General features: G+C 38.1%; 1 protein-coding gene across 1 annotated transcript in view; it reads left to right on the top strand.

Annotated features, from left to right (window-relative positions):
• Positions 1-10,252: 10,252 nt before the first annotated feature.
• LOC107724118 (glutamate receptor ionotropic, NMDA 2D-like) overlaps positions 10,253-15,124 on the top strand; it is a 92,182-nt gene continuing 87,310 nt past the window's right edge. Inside the window, exon 1 of the mRNA XM_016532916.1 lies at positions 10,253-10,390. The gene's annotated coding sequence lies outside the window, so the exon portion shown is untranslated. The remainder of the gene's footprint in view (positions 10,391-15,124) is intronic.

Below are 15,124 nucleotides of genomic sequence, written 5' to 3'. Positions count from 1 at the left end.
TATTTGTAAATGATCTGCTGTGCAAATGTTAATGCAAGAATGAATTATGTCTGTGCTTATGATGGATAGAAAGACAGATACGAGAAGAGATGAATGCATTCGATGGAAGAGAGAGATGGAGAAAAAAAGAGAATGGGTTATAAACCGTCACCATTCTCTGCATAATTAAACTCTATTATAGCATGCCTGGAGCACTGAGGAGCACAAGCGTGTATGTTGTTCAGTGCTGCCCCCTGCTGTAAGTAATGCGTCAACGACACCTCATCCAGACAGAGGAAGGTGTGCTTTTGTACATAAAGAGGACAGGCTGTTCTGCACAGCCGCCTCTCTCTTTCTTTCTCCTCTCTCTCTCTCTCTCTCTCTCTGTAGACTCTCTTTTGAACACTGGAAGCAGAATCAATGTTTTTTTTGCTAGCAATGCTCTTTGCACATTTTGCAGTTCAAAGAGAATACAACATACTCAACAAACCTTGCCTGAAAACATGTGGTTGTATAGAGAGTGGTGTGACTGAAGCCTAAGGATACACGGCGTGAGAAACAGCAAGAGACGTGGCTATAACATAACCGAACCACTTTTGAAATTAACGCAAGCTTTTAAAGTAAAATATGGTGTTAAAACGCAAACGATTCATTGCATGATGAAGTGTGCTGCCTTGTTTAAAGTGTGACTCAGCACTTGAGGTTCCAGACTCAGAGCATCAGCAATAGCAATATCAAAGAATCTTAGATATAATTCATCTAAGCTTCATGTCGGTTTTGGAGGGCTGTTTTTATTGTGATCATTTTGAATTGCAAGATGTCAGAAAACCCAATAAAGCATCATTACTCCCACTCCCTGTATTGTTCAGAACATCTCTACATGCCGTTCCTATCCATTTATAATCTTCACAGAGGAAGAATAAACGATTGCTCGCTGCCGCCAGCAAGACAGCGGGCTTTCTCTATTAATGCTTTTTAATCTAGTCCACTGTGTATTTTGGACCGTTAGAATCACACCCGAGTAATCTACAAGAAAGACCATAAAAGAGGAGAGCCGCTCTCCCATGATGTCCATGTCTATTGATTTTCAGTTAATGCAATTCATTCGACATGTTTACAGTGTATTTGCTGCATTGCAGCTGTTTGGCTCTATATGGTGCAAAATGAAAATCAACATTATAGACTTAATTTGATACTTAGCAATTTGGGAAGACTCTGCAGGAACTTCAAAGCAATGATATTTTATGATCGATGGGAGAAATAATTAGAATCACACTGTGGAGGAAAGAACTACTAAGCCTCAGTGAGAACATTGTAGATTTGAATAATTCAGAAGCTGCTAGTATGGAATCAGACAATAGTTAGAGATGCAGTGGACTAGTCATCCACAGCTAGTATAGTGTGGGACAGTAAATATTCAAACACTGCACCACCGCTTTTCAATCTGCTGTACAAGTCACTTCACAGATGATAGAGATAGTACTGAGATTCATGGAAGGAAATGAAACCACAGAGGTGAAATTCCCTCTAGCAATACATAAGCAACTGTATAAGGTTGATGCACATCCGAGCAGGTCAGTTCCCCGGAGCCGCCAGACAGAATTCCGGAGCAGCTCATAAGCGGCGCACAGATTTGCTTGAATTAAAAAGTGAGTCATGATATTTTGGAATAGCTTCTCCATTTGACAGTTCATTTACGACTACAGCATGTGAAGTCTATGACTGTCTAATGGCTCTCATGTGTTTCTTAGCTGTATTTCAAACGCTCTACCCAATGACCCACTTTAAGGATCACATTTTAATAGAACGATGATAAGATATTGATCACAGCGTCGCCCCGTGAATAGAAGAACAAGGCAGGCATTCGCGAAACGTGTCATTCTAACCAACTAGAATGGAGGGAAAATGTAAAACGTCGTCAGTGTGCCAGTGGAAAAGCTCGCAGATGCCTGCGAGTGTGACGAGATCTCCCATCAAACCATCACTGTACTCTCTTCACAAGATATCTGTGCTGTTATCTGATAATGACAAAGGATATCGGCCCATCAATCACAGCTAGGATGCCTCCAGCAACTGTCAGAGAGAAAGACTCATTGAGAGAGAGAGCGGGAGGGGGAAAAACATTCTTGGGGACTGTGAGATGAGAGATGGAGGTGACACATGCATGATTACGTTCTGCTCTGTTCCAGTCCCCTCACGCAGCTACGGCCATTCGGCCCTGCAAGGAGATGGAGACGTACTCGAATCGCAGGTGCACGGAGGTAGATGCTAATGAATCCGTTCCAGCATGATGTTAATTAAGATTAATGAGGGGAAAAGGCCTGGGAGGGAACAGTGTCCAACAATAGAAAAATCCAGTGAATCATGTGATCAACCATGTGTATAAAAGAGGAGGCTGTGGCAGATAGTTTACACTGACTCTAAATAAGCGTAAAAAATGAAAATGGAACATGTTGGAACAGGCCTTAAAGGAATATGTCACTCAAAAATGACAATTCTGTCATTATCTACTCACCCTCATGTCGTTCCAAATCCGTTTGCTGTTGTTTGTTTTTTCTGTGGAATACACACACAAAAAAATATTTTTTAAAGAACCTTCACATAGACCACTGAATCTCCTGAAGCTCTAGAGCATCGCTCTCAATTTAAATATGGTGCCGACACAAATGTGAGTAAATGACAGAATTTTCATTTTTAGGTGAACATGGTCATTTGGAGATGAACCTAATGGGAAAGTTTATTGTAAAAAACACAAAACTTGGAAACATACTGAAGTTTATTGCAGTGTTGTTAACTAAACATTTTTGGTAATTAAGCTAAAATAAAATACTATATAAATATTAGATGAACAACAAAAAGAAAATGAAAAATGTTGTCTTGGCAGCTAACTGAAGTAAGTTGAAGTACTAAAATGACGAAAACTAAAACTGAAATAAAAATTAAATATGGCTTTATATAAAAAAGTTTAAAAAAAAATGACAAAAGCACATAACAAAATTATTAAACTAAAATGAAAATGAAATCTGAAAATCTAAAAATAAAAGCTAATTTAAAATATTAATAAATACTAATAAAATAAAACTGCTGTTTATAGTGAAACAGAAGAAAGTTGAGTTGAACTTGGCTCAAACAGTGAATGACAGATGCCTGAAAGACCTGATTAGATTTGAAAATCCAATTTTAGATTGGCTTCATAGAAATTGTATACGTGTATTTTTTTTTTATCACTGGCAGATGCTAAAATGGACTCTGAGGAAAATGACTTCTCACTGAAGGGGTGAGCTGAGGGAAGGGCTGTTGCTTTGAATATGAATTATTTCATTTAGGTATTCTGGCACTAACTGGCACTCCCCTAAGTACTGTAATCAATATAATGAATTGAATATGGCTTGACAAAACACACACTGGAGTGGAGACTAGACATTTGAAAGCAAAGCATCCTTGTAATAGCACCATTTCAAGGAATTTACTTTTATATAGTGCAACGGCTTTGTTCTGCTGTTTGTGATCAACAGTTTAATACACAAAATACCCTTTGAGTGGTGTGTTGCTATTTATTTAAAGACATTATGAAGTAAATAAGAGGTAAATAAAAGATTTAAATGTACCTCATACTTTTAACATCCACAATGCAAAGCTCCTTTCCCCAGTCCTGCAGCTGATTTATGGAAATGAGGCTGCCAAAACAGGTCATTCAGAAATTATCATAGCTATGATGTCACAACAATGAGCATATTTAAAATATAATGCTGCATATTTACAACATGTATAGGGATGGATGGATGGATGGATGGATGGATGGATGGATAGATAGATAGATAGATAGATAGATGCAGGGAAAAACATACAGTGGTATGAAAGTATAGAATATTTACACCAAATACACAAAATAATGATCTTTAAAATAGCATCATATGACCCCTTTAAGGAAATGCTAATTCTCTAACTCACCTGTCAGGGTTTTCAGTTTAATTCTCCTTTGACAAACTCCTCTTCAGAATATACTTATCTAAAGACTTTCTTCATGAACTTAAATGAGCTCTTTCCTAATAGAAACCACAGCAGACGGCATTATAAAGATGAGCTCTGCACTAAGTAAAGAAAGAGAGATAGAGAAAACAGAGGGAAAGGGGCAGATTAAGCTGCATTCCCTCAGGGAACAGGCCTGGGTCTTCAGCTCGATGGGCTAATCATGAAGCCCATCAGGCTATTACAGCATACAGTTACAGGTTCAAGACCTTTGAGACTGCCTCTGATGCATAAAGCTGTGAGCGCCTTTGACAAATATGGCCGCCTAGCTCCGTGTTGATTTTCTAAGACAAATTATCAGGGCAAATCACTCTCTGCGGTGGTGAATTTCATTACACCAGAGCACTTGATTGCTCTTTTTCCACGCTCATTGAATGTGATCATTGGTAATTAGCACTGGGGTGGTGACAAGTCAGAGCATTTCTGGGAATAAGTTTGGACGTGCAAAAGACAAAGAAATGTGCCTTTGCTCAACTTAAACTATAATTAAAACAACTTTTCTTTTAGGAAATAAAACTCCTTGTTTGTAAAATCAATCACACAGCTAAAAGAGGTTAGAACAATTATATAAATGGTGTTTGCATCATTTTAAATTAATTAAGGATGCAGCCATGGCACTGTATTCCGAAACACATCACATGCGTAAAGTATTTCTTTGTGGCTCAGTTGATGTTTCTTTAGTTAGATATAGGTATAAATTATAGGTTAATATACTAAACCAAGAAAGTTGTCCAACAATCAACTATAAGGTGTTACTTGAATCTCATACTTGTAAATCACTTTTATGCACTAAATCAGGAATTTATGTTCATGTAATGCACATGAGGCCGTTATGGAGTGTGGAAAATGAGAGCTAGTTTTGGTTGGCTGTCCATAATAGAGGTGCTTGAGCATAAAACTGACTCTCTGGAGAGCCTCTCAGAAATAATATACAGAGGAGAAGAAGAGTTCTTGAGGAGAACTTATGCTGGAGGATGGGTCAGAAAGACTGAAGTAAATTAGTGTTTAAAAAACTTAGCTATGGGAATGACTTTCCCAGAAAAATCCCAAAATATACTACACTCTTTTCTGACAGCCCTTACCAAAAAGTAGTATACTTCAAGTTTATTTTAGTCTTTTTCTAAGTATAAGTCAAGTATACTTAAATGTCATTTTAAGTATATTTCTGAGAAGTACATAAAAAGTAGACTAAAAGTATGCTCTCCTATTTTTAGTTTAAAAGAAGTATACTAATAGCACACTTGAATAAACTTCTTTTTCGTAAGGGAGGCCATTATACGTTTACACACATTTCTTTTAATCCTAAAACACAACTTGATGCAATCCATAATTCAAAATACAGGTAAACCACTTGTGAAAAATCAATCCAGAACATTTCTTCATATTAACACAGTACATTGGGCCCTATTTTTTACAGACTTTTCTTAGAGTGTAGGGCTGTTAGCACCTGCAATTATCATCCTTTTTTTCTTTACATCATTAACACATTTAATAAATTTTAATTGTTCTGTTCTCTGTGATTTCTAAAAACTGATTGGTACTGAACAAAGCCACAGTGCAAGTGTCACACACACACACACACACAAAGTGAAATACCCAAGAGTGAAATGCTGTGATTCATAGAAATGTGAATAGCAGTCTAGGATTGCAGGTCAGCGACGATCTTTATTCAGATGGCGTTTGAAACACAAACAGAAAGCTGTTTAAAAGCAATTATTTTTTTTCATTATTCTGTTTGGTACTACTAATGATACAGAAATTAAAGCAAAAGAATGTGTTAACTACAAATATATATATATATATATAATATTAATCAGATTTTTTCATTGACAGCCCTTGAATAGGTCTTTAATGTAAAAATGGCAATAAATATCAAATATTGCTCTCAGAACTCTGAATAGAGTTTTATCTATGAACAGGACAACTGCTGTCATAATATCCAAATCAAATCCACTTCTGGGGAATCTGTCTGTAACTGCAATCCCAAGGTTCATAAATAATATACTCACTGTAAACAAAATAATATGCACATGATTCGTGCAAAGCCCTAAAGCCCCCTAGCTGTTTGTATTTGAGTAAATCAATAACCTTAAAAAGTAATTTCTACCGTTTCTAATAAAAGATGACAAAACTAATAAATAGGTTGTGAGACTGTAACTCAAATCAGTATCACATATTTCCTGATGGAGCATGTAAAATAATAAAGCTAAATTGCATAGTACAAGTGATCTGAAGGAATGTCAATACATATTCAAGAATGTCACACTTTTCTATGAAGTATTAACATTCATACTTCATACTTCAGCACCTTTTCAGCATATTACTTTTCATATTACTTTGCCTTAAAGCAATAGTTCACACAAAACAGAAAATTCCCTATATTTTATACTAAGTATGTCTTCATTGTTATGATTTTTTTTTAAACAGTCATTGATTAATTTTGTTGTATGAAACAGTTTGGCTATTCTGCAACACCTTTTGTGTTCCACAGAATAAAAGGCATCTTATAGGTTGGATAATGTTGGCAAAATATACCTTTAAATATACAACTCAAACCTTGATCTATTTCTATGCCCAGCCTAAAAAACTGCATCACGAGACAGTGGTGCTGATTTGGGATTACATTTTTCCCTCAGTACATATAGTGACTTAGTAAGGGGGAAAACTTATACAGAAACAGCACTTTTATTCTTTACTGGAATGTAAGACTGCTAATAACATGGTTCTCCACTGCAATCCTGGAAAGGTGCTGAATTGGCTATTGGCTTGAAGTAATGACTTAAAGCTTCAGAGATCAACAAGCCATATAGATACACATGAATGGACATGTATTCAATAGCCAATGCCACTGAAAATAAGAAAAGAGCCATTTATACCACTAATATTTCAATGAGTATCTAAAAAGAATGATTATGACATGAATGATTCATAATGATACAGAGACCTGCTTACTGGACTGTATAGCTAAATTATTCACTTGCCTCTGGTGGAAGCTAAAATAATATAGCAGGGAAGCTGTTAGAAAAGCCTTACATACAGATTTTATGGAAGCAGACTGCAATTTTCATAATATTCACATTAGTTCTACACAGTTCGTCCTGCATAATCCCTTTTCCTGGTGCCACACAAGGGCCTTCATCTCAGAACTGTATACTGGGCTGACTTTACCAATATTCACTGATTTATGTATCCATGTTTGGGCTCAGTCTGCACTGTATAAAAATATTTCAATGTTTGTCGTACCGCTACTGACAACAGAGGTCACTGCCCTGTCCTCCAATTACTGGCTAGACCATACAAAAATGGGATGTGAGTCCTACGCTTTTAAATTAATTAGAGCTATTAATATTTGAAGGAACTGAGGGCTGCTGAGTATTTATGGACAAATACAGACAGGTGGAAATACAATCATGTGCAGCTTTTCAAAATACACACAGTTCTTCTCTCAGTCACACTTGTGCACACACACACTCACGCTGTCAATCTGTCACACAAATATAACACATAGATACACACCTCTTGGCCCATGTGTCTCTCCCTTGCTTGCTTACACACACACACACACACACACACACACACACACACACATACATCCACACACAGGCACACCAGGGTTGTGTGCCATTCAGAAGTGAATTGAGATTGGCTTTTAAATTCTGAATAGGAAATGAACAACAGGATTCAGAAATGCAATTTTAATTTAAAGAAGCTGAATAAAAATGAGGGAACTGCAGCAATATAAAATTCATATAATTTTTAACTAGAAGAGAAAATGTAGTCATGAAAAATTTTGGCTTGACAGGTTTGTTTGAAGGTTTTTAAAACATATATGTTTGAAGGTTTTACTGTACGTCTTAATTCAATTCAAGTTTATTTGTATAGCGCTTTTCACGATACAAATCGTTGCAAAGCAACTTTACAGCAAATTAAGTTTCTACAATATTTAGTGGTAGCTTATCAGTGGTGACTGTCAGTTAATGTACATATGGCAGAAATGTACGGAAAAATCAATTAAAGACATAAATTAAAGATGTAATCAAACAGACGATGAACACTATTAATAGCAATTTTTATATTATGCAATCAAACTTATAGCAAAATGTGGTAGTTCTGTATGTGTGAAAAATAATGCACGGTGCCGACCGTATTTATGTGAATACACACCAGTGCAGGCATTTTGACACTCCGTTTTTTTTTACCGTTTTAGGCGTGCCACCGAAGACAAATCTACTAAGCTTGACCGTGTTCCACTCGGACCTCGCGCACAGAAAACATCCAGTCAGAAGCGGATTGAGTTCTGTTTCGCGGCTTTGAGTTTTTAATACAGTCTGTCTTTTTAATATCAAGAATGTCCCGCTCTTTGCTGTCTCATTCATTCACGTTCCTTTATTAATAACGCTAACAGTCCTACCCGCAGAAAGCTGCGCGGAAAAATCGAAAGTAACCGGCGAAATGTTTCAAAGTATAAAACATATAAAACAAAGTATATGTTTCAGTCATGTCACTTTTTTTTACATACTTTTACACTTTTTCTGCTGTTCAAAAAATCTTTCTTTTCGCTATTACCACAAAGCTACGAATCTGAGTGCAGGAGCTGTACGTTACCATAGAGACGTCAATGGTTTGCTCGTGACTCTTGCGAACAGCTCTGAACGCGCACTGAACACGCACTTTGGCCGGTACAGAAAATGTATTATTATTTTACATGTATATGTAGAGCTTATGTAGGCTCTACAACAAAGGAATTTCTGATCTCTAGTGATGTCTAATTTGTGTAATAGATCATTTGTTAGTAAAGGGTGAGAGATCTGGCGATTTTTGTCAAAGAGCCAGGTGTGGCTGGCGAGCCATAGGTTCCTGACCTCTGGCTTAGATAGTTTAGAAGTTTCATCTGGTCTTGTTGAGATATATAGTTGAGTATCATCAGCATAACAGTGGAAACTAATCCCCTATTTTCTAATAATATTACCAAGGGGCAACATGTATATTGCAAATAGCAGAGGACCTAGGACAGATCCTTGTGGCACTCCATATTTTACTGGTGATAATTGAGATGACTCCCCATTTAAATGAACAAGGTGGTAGCGATCGGACAGGTAGGATCTAAGCCATCTTAAAGCCTGCCCTTGAATACCTGTATAGTTTTGTAATCGATCTATGAGTATGTCATGATCTATAGTGTCGAACGCAGCACTAAGGTCAAGTAAAACTAGCAATGAGATGCAGCCTTGGTCTGACGCAAGAAGCAAGTCATTTGTAATTTTAACAAGTGCAGTTTCTGTGCTATGGTGGGGCCTGACAAACAGACCAATAGATAAATAGACCAACAGATATACAGATATATTAATATTAAGATATATTAATATATTCATATTAAGATATATTAATATTAAGATAATATTTATATATATATAGATAGATATAGATTTAAACATGACCTGAAATGAAGTAAAATAAAATAAAAAACGCTATATTTTAGTTAGTTGCTAAGGCACCATTTCTCACATTCATTTAATTTAAGACAATGTACTAAAATAACTAAAATAAAAATGTATAAAAACTATAAAAACAAAAAAGAACAAAAATGTTAAACTTTAAAATGAAAACAGAAAATCTAAAAACAAAAAAAGATTCAAAATATGAATCAAATTATAATAGTATCTTAATGATACTAAAATAACACTGATATACAGACAGACAGATAAAGATGCCCTAAGGCAAGGCTGACTTGTTAGCTTAACCAATTAACTGTAGAATTTTCATTCTTATAGTAAAATGTTACAGCATTTTTGTAAAAATCAAAAACATTTTTGCAGTATTGAAATGTTTGAAATGCCAACAAATAGAATTAGTAATTATATGATCATATTAGTGTATTTCATCAAGTTGATCTCTTTCTCTTTTTTTTTACTTTTAATTCCAATTCAATCATTTTTTCTTCCTGTCAATTCAATTCAACTTCCTGTGGGGTGTGGCCAAATGAAATTCAATTTTACAAACTCGCACCTTTCTGCTCAATCACACGCAACATCTCCATCCTCGCGAACTCGCTCTGCATCTGCATCGTGCTCTGCACCGTCCACATACAGCATAAAGTGATTACCTTCAGATAGGACAGCGGAGTGCTGAGCACTCACGTTCTCTGCAGCATTCAACACCCAGATGTCCAGCAGAGGACAACAAAATGACTGGGGGCTCGGGGGGAGGAGTACGATAAAACAGACAAAAATCCTCACGTACAATATCTTTTTACGTTTTTTTTTTTTTTTTACCTCGGAGAAACATACCGGGTGGAAACGTCGTGGAAATGGGCAGCTGTGGAATGGATATACAAGTGACGAAGTGCCGCAGGGAGAACAGAGTGTCTGGATCCTGAAAAACAGTGAGTATGCTGTTTTTTTTTTTGCTTTCTTGTGGGGTGTTCGGTCAAGTCCTCAACGGATTTTTGCCCTTCAAAACGGCAAAAGGCGGCAAGCGCGAGACACGCTTCTGCGTCAGCGCCTGAGCTCCTGCGTCTCGCGCGCATATCCACTTTGATGGATAGGAGACAACCGGCCGGCTACTGGGAGCGCGAGGGGTTTGACCCCTCTGTCATTGATGCGCGTGCACATAACGCAAGGTCTCTCTCTCCCACTAACCTGACTATCACCTAGACACCCTAAACACATATAGGATAGCACTGACTTTCACCCTACGGGCTCACGAATAAGGTCTCAACTTTACCTCACTGACAAGGGTAGAGCCTAGTATGCTTCCTCAGGGAGAGCAGCAGTCCACCGGGGAAAGCACGTATGTATATCCATTCCGTATTCCGGTGTTATTTCTGACAAGTGGTCGCACGAATTTCCTTGACAGACTTTTAAAAAAAAAACTGTCTTGTTAAATATTTTAACGTTCCTGTGAAAACACTGCCGTTTTAATGCAGTCATTCGTTTCTCATTGTGTGTGTTTTTTTGAGTCGCGATCAAATGATTAATCAGTTTTCGTCATGTTGAGTGTAGCCGCAAGTGCAAAAATATGCCGACATTTAAAGGTTTTTTGTTTACAACGTGTTTTTTTCCCTCGCTTAAAACAGAAATGGTGTCATTGCTGAAACTCACAGGAACATGGTTTGTTTTAGAAGTGTAGCATATTAAAACAGGTGACAGTTTAATAAATGTAATGCTTTTCAAATGCGAGAATCAAATACATGTCATTAAGTCTGTAATATCAGAGCCAGTGTGCTGAGTTTAGTAATTGAGGTGCCTTCTTTCTTGTAGCTCAGATTGCCTCCTTTTGTGTGCCACTTGTTACTGGGCAATCAAGATCCAAGGAATCTGCATGTCTCCGGCTTATTAGGAGGAATAAGCTGACTTTTATTGTTCAGCGGGCTTAACATTGCTGCAAATATCAGAACGCTTTGATTGCTGTGAATGCCATATGTGTCGTTGGTTCAATTACTTTTGGTGTGGTTGCCGTTCTACTCGTTTCTCTCACCCAGCTCTCAGTGTCCAGGTTTTATATAGGGTACTCAGTGCATTTGACAGCACTTCACAAAGCCTTCAGCCACCTCCTACCTAAATGTTGAAGTTCTGCTGGTGACCTGCCTGAGACATAAGAGTTGGTTTGACAGCCTTAGACGATTCCCCATGGGAAAGCCAGGTTTTTGCAGAAGCCACCTAAAGGCTCATCTGACAGGTTTGAAGGTGGCAGGAAGGTGCCAGTGATACTGGAGGAGGGGGCACCGTTTGGGCTGTCTCAGAGATTGCTGCTGCTTCAAAGTCCTCCCCAGGTTATAGTTGTTGACTCCAAGAACATAACCACCCACCATATAAACACACACATACACAAATAAAAAAAAAAACTCACTTGTTTCAGTTGAAGCAGCACAACTTGAGGGCATTTTGGGACGACTGCCCAACAGGAAGCTGGCCTAGAGGTCTTGAAAAGGCACATCCCAGGGAGAAAGCTAGAGAGAAGCCAAATTGCCTCCTGTTTTCCCCTCGCCTTTTCAATCCCCCTCCCTACGGGATTCGGTGCTTGCCAGACCCCAGCTGTTCTGGAGCCACCTCCTACGTCCAGCCCTGTCATGTCTATGCATCAGAGCTGTGTTACATCACCCTACGTACAAGACTGAGACTGACTGATATTTTTTTCACAAGACTTCAGAGCAGTTGGAAATTGACTACATTATCTAACGTCATGTAGTGATCATTGATTTGTTTGCGGCAGGGCAATATCTAGATCTTGAAGCCTGAACTGAATGAAGACAACACATTTTGGCATATTAGAAAATTCTACTACAAGATCTTTTTTATCATCATTCATAATCATTTTGATTTGATGATTTTAAACCGCTTGTCTGAGATGCTTATATTTTGCAGAACATCATTTAATTGTGTGATGAACTGGAGCGTTGTGCTGGATTAGGGTGTGGATACTCTTTTCAAGGCCCCATCAGAATGCACCTGTATTTGCCTCTAGTCTGTAGTATGTTAATATCGGTCACACAATAGATTTTAATCATACCCGAAAACCCCCCAGAAGGACTTACCTTGCCCTTTAAACTTAATTAAATGTCAAAAAAGAGATATAGAAGCAATTAGCCTCTCTATATTCCAAAACATGTCTCAACAGGTGTCCAAAAATGGGTCTCTAAAATCCACAGAGATACTGAATATTTCTATATTTATTATAGGGCTGTGCAAAAAATCGAATGCTATTTTCATGCGCATCTCGTCAGTAAAGCCGCTTCTGGTGATTAGTAGCTAATCTCCAGCACGTGTTTTCAGATGGAGCGGCATTTACTACACAGAGCCATAGATCAATGACAAGCTACACAAAATCGCAAAATGAATCACTGACTCACTAGATTCGTTTAAAAACGCAGTTCATTCATAAACGAGACACCGAAGTGCGGTTGCCAGTAAAAGAAAGAAGAAGAAGAAGAAGAAGAAACGAGACACCGCTGTGTTTGAGTGGAGATGCGCAGCGGCTGAGCTGTGACTTTGTTTGAAACTATTTCGACGACGAAATAGAGCAAAATCAGACAATAGTGTTATAGTCAGACAATGTAAGTCACTTAATATTAACTTCTTGTCTATTTAACTGTTGTATTAAATCAGTATCACATTTGCAGTGTGAACTCGGCATAAATATGTTTTCATAGTCGCACGCAGTAGTTTTCAGTCGCAAATGCGACTGAAATGGTCGCACTGTAGAGCCCTGTAAATGCCGCTCCATCTGAAAGCACGTGCTGGAGATTTACTACTAATCACCAGAAGCGGTTTACTGACGAGATGCGCATGAAAATCGCATTCGATTTTTTGCCCAGCCCTAATTTATTATTTAACTAGTGAAATGAGACGGGCAAATGAATGTTATAACCGGATCCGTTAAAGGCTCGTCAAACCTTTTCACCATGTACTGTTTAAATAACCCCTATAGCCTTCTGTTCTTGCTGTCTCAAGCTCATAGGCATATAAAACTGGAATTGAATCTAAATGAAGAGGATGGTAGCAGTCGGCATTACTTTCCCGTGGTACCATAGGATTTGTCAACATCACTATGCAAAGTGAGACTTAAAATCTTGACAGTGTAGCTTCTCGGAGAACTAGAGTGCTAATGATTTTCAGCAGCTCTGCATCCTGCTTTTCCTGTTCTTCTCCTTGACGGTTCGTATTTGTTGATGTTGTCTTGAGATCACTGGGAGGAACAACTCAGACGCTGGCTGCATCTGGAAATAGCAGGCATTTTACTTTTTAAAAAACTCAGTGTATGCTACCGGGGAAGACGCTGAAGCAGCAAAACTGTTAGCTTTGAAGCACATAAAGGTATATGCTTGCACGCAAGACATTTATTTATGTCTGTGATATATTTTTACCTAGATATTGATGCCTGGGGCTGGCCCACTGCGAAACTGAGGAGATTTGTCTTTCTTTCATATGATTTCAGCATTATGGATGCACCAGGGAGAGCAGACATTGTCCATTTGCGGCTAATGAGAATAAATGTAGTTAAGTTAAGTGATATTATGTTCAGTGTGATGTACCAAGCTCTTTTGGAAGCCCTCATTGTGCACTATAGCGTTTAAATAATGGAAGCCACTATCTTGATGACAATTCTAGACCTGGTTTTACCTTTTATTTTTACCTTTGTTTATAAACTCCTGTCCCCAGACAATTATAGTGCCATTCGCACTCCCAGGATACTCTCAGAAAACAATAGATTCGACTTTCGATCCAACTTTGTCAAGGCAGGGTTTCGGCTCATCTGCAAGGTCGACCTCAAAGGCATGCGACAGGAAGTCAATGGTGCAATGAAGCCACAATTTTAAATAGCTTAAGCATTCATCACTTTACGTTACACTCTCATTGACAACCTTCTGATTGCATATATCACCATATTGTATAACATTTAATCAAATCCCTGATTATTGAACCGAAAATTGGAAATAAAATATTTGATAAAGAATGGAGGGAATGATCTAGGGCTGTCGCGATAACCGCAATATCGCAATACCGCGCTATTGACGAGCAAACCGCAGAGGAATGCAAGAACCGCAGCAACGGCGATTTTTGCGTGTTTTCTTTTTTCGTAAGGTTATGCCCTTCTCGTTTTACACTTCATGCATGTGGACTGAATATTAAACAAGTTAGTAATGATAACATAATGTGTACCATGCTGATTTGTACAGAGGCTCCATAGATTTGCACTTAACAAGCCTAAACAGACAGTGAATGAGAGAGAGATCGACTGAGCGCGTGCGATTACTTGCGTCTGTCCTCCAGGCCGAGTCATATATATTTGTGAAAATAGGTTGTCATGTCCAAGGAAAGCGAAATCTCTGTCTTAGCATCGACGCATAGCTGGTCAGCTGAGCCTTCTAAAGTGGCGCTCAAAGTTAAAATGATTTCAACAGCGTCTCTTTGAATGAATGAATCAGCGTTTTTGAACGTGTAGTTGAATGACAGTCCCTTTCCACCACCTTGTGGCGCAACACTGACTGACAGCCCGTCTAGAACACGCGCTGGTGGAAATATCAATAGAAAGTAGGGCTGTGCGATTAATCGAAATCGTCATAAAATCGTGATTTGAGCTTGCGCGATTTCTAAATCGCTTTATAGCACGATTTTCC

The sequence above is a fragment of the Sinocyclocheilus rhinocerous genome, unplaced genomic scaffold (genome assembly GCF_001515625.1).
Source record: "Sinocyclocheilus rhinocerous isolate Xijiao unplaced genomic scaffold, SAMN03320098_v1.1 scaffold335, whole genome shotgun sequence".
NCBI lineage: Eukaryota > Metazoa > Chordata > Actinopteri > Cypriniformes > Cyprinidae > Sinocyclocheilus > Sinocyclocheilus rhinocerous.
The sequence above is the reverse complement of the archived record's forward strand: the minus strand, read 5'-3'. Positions and strand labels throughout refer to the sequence as shown.